Raw genomic sequence first — 6368 nt, forward strand, 5'->3', positions numbered from 1 at the left:
CATACAGTCTACTCTGCTGGCAGTATAAATACAGAAATGACAAATACATACTACCTGTCCTCAAAGTAGGGCAGAAAAAAGGGATTTTGCCAGCCTTATGTAATGTACAGATTCAGAATTCATCTTATATTCTTCATGCTGTTTTAAGTCTTTTGTATAAAGCTTAATATTAACATTGTATGATAGGAGAGCGCTTCTGCCTGGTCTTTCTGCTCTTCCAAGAGATACCCGTTAGGAAAGTGAAAACACATTACCTAACCAGGGCGCCTCAGGAGGTGGGTGGTCTGAGGTGAAGGTTACTGTGAACACCTTTGCCCTGTCCCACAAGCCTGGTACATCTCATCTGGGTTCATCTTTTAAGATGTCAAAGTACTTGGCAATGTTTTACTGTATTTTCCACTAAAAGTGTGTCATGTAAATCAATCGTGGCTTCAATTTTCCTGTCAGACTTCAGTAACCTTAAACTGAAGCTTTTAGAATTAATCAAAAGAGTAACTCAATTTAATTTTTCATGAGACAGTAACAGTATGGGGCTTATCTTCAACTGTCTGAATTACAAATATTTATTAATAAATGTTGTTTAATAAATTTTTGTGGAAAGAGTTTAAAAGGTGGATTTTTTTTAAGTCTAGTCTTAGTTTTTGCATAAATAGCCAGCTGCTTTTCTTTTTCCACATAAAGGTGAAGAGAATTGCACCTCTCTTCAATGGAAAATCAGAGTGTCCTCAATTGAATAGATAATTTATTGGGCTGTATTTATTTAAAGACAATCTGCCTACTTAAACTGTTAATCTCATGGGAATGGGCACAGATCTCTATAGCCCAGTGTCTAGCATATTCTAGGTGCTCAATAATTATTTGGTAAATCAATAAATATCTGTGTATAAGAGTAAAGGAGCTAGGCAGAAGGTTTGTCTTGATTAGTCATTGCCATATAAACAGAAGAAAAATAAGAAATAAAGCTGTAATCTTCCAGGAAGTCTCAAAAAATAGTTTTATCATTTAATCAACCATTACAAGCTCATTGATAGTCTTATAATCTTAGAAACTAAACAGGAGAAGTGATATTTTTCTTTACCACTCCCTCTTTATTTTATAAACCACTTTATTGAGGAATGACTGGCATATAAAAGCCGTGCATATTTAATATATACATCTTGATGAGTTTGGGGATAAGTATCTACCCAGAAAACCATCAATAGCATCAAGGCCACAGACATATCTATCACCTTCCAAAGTCTTCTACCCTACCTTGATTATTATTGCTGTTTTGTTTTGATAAAAACATTTAAGACAAGTTCTACCCTCTTAGCAAATTGTGACTGTACAATTCAATATTCTTAGGTATAGGCACTATGCTGTTCCAGGTGTATAGTATATCTCCATAGCTTATTCATCACAAAATTTTCCCATTTCCATGCAAAACACACAAAAAGTTAAAAATTCTCGAAGCTGCCCATCCTACATTCTTGATATATCCCTGGGGAAAATTCATTCATTCATTCATCTAACTATCTATGCATGCAGTCCACACATATTTGTAGAGCAGCTATTCTCTGCCACAACTTTGATTAGGCATTGGGATTACATAGACCAATAAGAAGCAGTTAGTCGTGCTCGCTTCGGCAGCACATATACACATATACTAAAACTGGAACGATACAGAGAAGATTAGCAGGGCCCCTGTTAAAAAAAAAAAAAAAAAAGAAGAAGCATTAGTCTTTGTCTTCAAAGAGCTCACAGTCTAATGGGAAAGAAGGACATAAAGAGATAGTTAAAACACCACCAGTTACAGAAATAACTACTGTTACTGCAGGCACATAGAGGAAGGGCTGGCATAAACTTGGGGAGCAAGAAAAAAATTATGAGAAGGCTTCCTGGAGGAGCTATGCCTGAGCTTAACTTTAAAGGGTGAGTAGGATGAAGCTACAAGTTGGGAGAATTCAGGGCCTTCCTATGCAGAGAAAACCACACAAGGAGAGCAATGTGGATAGAGAACATGTGAGTGTTACCAGGGAGCCCAGAGATACAAGGCCAGGGAGGTGACAGAAGCTGGATTGTGAAGGGACTTCTTAATCGAAAAGTATTTGAAAACATCGGTTTTAATAGCTACATAATATTCTATCATATCAGTCAACCATAATCTCTGTACTTGTTTTCCTAATATTTAACATTTAGATCATTTGTATTTTTTACTTGTTAAATATTTGTGATAATTATTGTGCACAAATCCTTGTCTACATTCTTATTTACTTAAGAAAAATATAGTAATGAAATGACTTCAGTTGCAACTAACACAAAAACTGACTCAAAGCGAATTAAAGAATAAAGGACATTTATTGGATCCTATACCTGAAAATACAGAGTAGGAAAGATTTCAGTGTTGGTCTATCCATCAGCTCAATGACGTCAACAAATGCCTAATTTCTCTCTGTCTCTCTCCCCTGCAACCTCAGAATAAGCTTCCTCTGAAGGCTAGTTCCCCCGGGGTTATGGAGTAGCTGCCAGCAGCAATCACAGCTGTGCGATTTCTCGACTTTGTCCAATGGGAGAGTCAAACAACTGTTAAACAGGAGGCTGCAATTGCTCATCCATGCTGAGCCAATTCCAGAGACCACACAATGCCACACACTGATCAAAGGCTCAGGTTGGGATATCTAAGCCAGTATAGGTTTCTGTTTCATCAATTTTATGTTCCAATAGATAATTAAAAAATATGAATACCTAATTTCTAAGTGAGGAAATAAAAAAAGATAGCAAATATTGAAAGAAAACATTTTATCATAACAAACTGAGGATTTTTCCATGATTTCTTTGTTTATAAACAAGCCAACAATAAAGGAATGTTGTTTTCCTTGAAGTTTGATAGAAATTTTCTGAGATCCTCCCTGATCTTTGTACCATAAAACTGTTTTTAAAATGCTCACTGTGATAATTAAAATAATACAAATAAACAGTGAATGTTTTCCTCCCCCAAGGAAGATATGTATTTATTGGGACTTTTTTCTAGAATACATAATATATGTATTGTCATGAAAAAATGGCACAATACCTTATGTATGTTATATAATTTTCTTTTTTAACTTAAAACATTTCACTTCACAGTAACATAACATTTTATTGTCAATTCATACAGAATTACCTCATTCTTTTTAACAGCAACATATTCCATTACAAGCATCCATAATTTCTTTAGCTATTCCCCTTTTGATAGACTTTTAGGTTATCTAAAAGCATAATGAGGCACCTAGAAGAGGCCATTTTAAAATTTAGTCTAGGTTTTTATACAGTTAAAGAAGATAATTATATACATATTTAATATTACATAATTTATTTTATTGATTAAGTCAATCTAGAGCCAATGTACTGCTACAGGAAAGCAGTGTCTGACAGACAGCCTCATGGAAAAAAGGATAACATCCACTCTTATGAAAAAGGGGTATGTTTTCCAAAAGGAAGGTGGAGATAGATGTCAGGATTAAAATAGTCTGGCATGAGAACAAGTCTTCATTATTCACCAAAAGTAATGAATTAGTAAGGGGATTACATATCTTGAGTTATATTTTAGTATTACTATTATATATACAACATATTTAAGTATATTGTTTGACAATTATTTTACTTATCTGTACACAGGCTCCTAATTACTGTGTGCATCAGGAATTATGTCAAAAATTGATTATTTCTCTTCTTCAATAAGGGAGTCAAAATAGACATTGTACTCAGCTGCCTCTGTGTCAGCCCTCACAACTTTACTTACCATAAACATTATGAAGACAATCATCCTTATAAAATTGCTGAAAGCAGTTATTTCTATTCCCCAAAATAATAGCCTACCATCATTTACCTTCTCCAAACCTGTTTTCAGAAACTCAAAGCAGTAGCAACATTAACTGACCTAGACTTTTATTAAATTTCTCTTACCTGCCACCCCTCTGATGGTATGAGCATATGCATGAACCAGAAGTAAACTGATGTTAAAAAAAAGGGAAAGAAACAGAAACCTAAATATCAGTGCCTGGATGAAGAAAATGTTATCACTTAGAGAGGTGTTAGTTCATGGTGTAAAGATTGCAGAGTTATTGTATACATCTCGTTGCTATATTTTTTTAATAGCAATGGAATATAATTGAATAAATAACCCCACAAGTATGAATATGCTATTTTTTGCAGTATACCTTATCAAACAAAGTACTAAGCCCCAAGTTTTATTGAAACATTTGGCAGCTTGTCCTAATTTTAAGATTTGCTTGTTCTTTGCAGGTAGAACTAGATGAAGGGTACAAGTATGAATGAAATATTTAACTTCTCACAATTTCTTTGAAATAATGCAGGTGTGTTGAATATTCTGCAAATCCCTAACTATGCAGCACTACACCTCCCTCAATTCATATTCCTCTTTGTGCTTCAAAGACTTGTTTAGGTCATTCTTCTAATTATATTTATATTGTAGAGTTGCTTATCCTACGACAGTATTATGAGTGGTTATCACATTCTAAAATGCCAGATACTTTTTAATTGTAATGGTGCCTACTTTTTTATCGAAACTATTCATATTTTATTACTGTGAACAATTTTGATCATAATGATGCCATTCAAAAGAGCTGATCAAGCTGAGAAAAATGACACTACAGTCGTAAAGTCACTCTATATGTAGCTATTAACATTTTATAGTGTATATAAGGAAAACTGTTTTAAGTTGCAACCATAGACAAATAAGAAAATTAATTTTAAACACAAGGCTATGTTTTTAAGATTGGAATAGTCTACTTAAATAATTATTGCCAACAGATACTTTTACTTTTCAACACATGACCTTCAATACAAAAAACAACATATACTGGATTTGGCATTAGAGAAATTAAAATCATCTTACTTTGCCAGGGTAGAAAACAAGGTCTTTCATTCCTAGAAACAAGTAAGAAAGAAACACACCATAACCTCACTTCAAAGCTATTCTCTGGTTACATTCCAGAAGGGACAAGGTTACATATGAGGAGTTTTAAGAGGCACATTCTTATGGTACTACTAGGATGTAACACTCTCTTTAAATGGAATCAAAGACACTTACCGGGTCCCTACTATGTATGTGATGTGTTGCAAAGTATGGCAGAGAACATGGCCTGTGATGTAAGGAAGCCTATAATCGAGTTGAGGAGAGATGAGATAAACACATGAACAATTAAAGACTGGAATCTCAGTTCCACAAATATTTAAATAACAATGTGACAACAATAGAAGCAATACAAGCCCATGTGTACACATAATGGCCAAGAAAACTAGAGAGAAACAGCCACTACTGGAATTCAGAGGGAGAGTTTTAGATTGGGGTGGTGAAATAATTTTTTATGAAGGAATTTTTTAGCTGAGTCTTGAAAGACAAGTAATAATAACATTTCATGTTTGTTTAATGTTTTGTAGGGTGTTGGAAAGTATTTCAAGCTGTAGGACAAACATGACGTAACTTTTGGTAGTATCAATTTTACTTAGGATATTTTAAAACATATAAAATAAACAAGGATTGACTATTAGTATTTATTATTTAAACCATCAATAGCAGTGACTAAAATTGTGAATCACTTAGTCTTGGCAATGACTAAGTGTTATACATACATGTTATCGTTTACAATGGAATCTGTCATTTACAATGAAATTGAAACTTTAATTTTCACAGACAAATAATGGGCTTAAGAAATTTTATAGGTTGCTGTAAAATATATTTTCTCTTTCTTAGGATACCTTTTGCTCAGGAAGCATGGCTAGTCAGGTGGTTCCACTAACATTATTTGCTTTGATTCCCATGACAATCTCTGTGCAAGAAGCATAGAGTTTAAAGATGAACAAAGTAAAGCTCAATGTCTTAGTGGCTAACCTTAATGTCTTAAGGTTCATTCAGGTAAGAGATGTCTAATGAATGATTCCAAGTACAGTGCTTTTTCTCTAATGCAAATGAACTCAGGGCCAGGTAGTTGATACAGTGGATTGCAGTGGGACTAGGGGTGAAACAGTAGGTGATCACAGGGAACTAGACAATATCCTCCTAAATGCATGTAGATTCAAAAAAGAAGTTTCAAGCACTGGAGAGCAGGATGGGGTGGGGTCAAGGGGAACTTTGAGCTTTATTTAAATTGTTAAAAATTTATAGATGGGAGGGTCTTCAAGATGGCTGACTGAAATCATCCAGCTCTCATCTCCTCCATAAAGAACCAAAATAGCAAGTAGATAATCATACTTCAAATAGAGCATTTAACAGAGAACACTAGAAATCAATAGAGAAATGACAGGAAAGACCTGAGGCATGGAAGGAGAAGGAAGTGAGGCAGCCAATTAGCCCAGGATCATCTGAGAGCCCAAAGGTAATCCCCGTT

General features: G+C 34.4%; 1 non-coding gene across 1 annotated transcript; it reads left to right on the plus strand.

The window, feature by feature from the left end:
• The first annotated feature begins 1613 nt into the window (after positions 1-1613).
• LOC135269795 (U6 spliceosomal RNA) lies at positions 1614-1724 on the plus strand. Its single transcript, XR_010338050.1, has one exon. It is a non-coding gene; the product is annotated as a U6 spliceosomal RNA (small nuclear RNA).
• Positions 1725-6368: the final 4644 nt, after the last annotated feature.

This window comes from Aotus nancymaae, unplaced genomic scaffold (assembly GCF_030222135.1).
Source record: "Aotus nancymaae isolate 86718 unplaced genomic scaffold, 86718_ANA_hifiasm-v0.15.2.pri h1tg000057l, whole genome shotgun sequence".
In the NCBI taxonomy this organism is placed as follows: Eukaryota; Metazoa; Chordata; class Mammalia; order Primates; family Aotidae; genus Aotus; species Aotus nancymaae.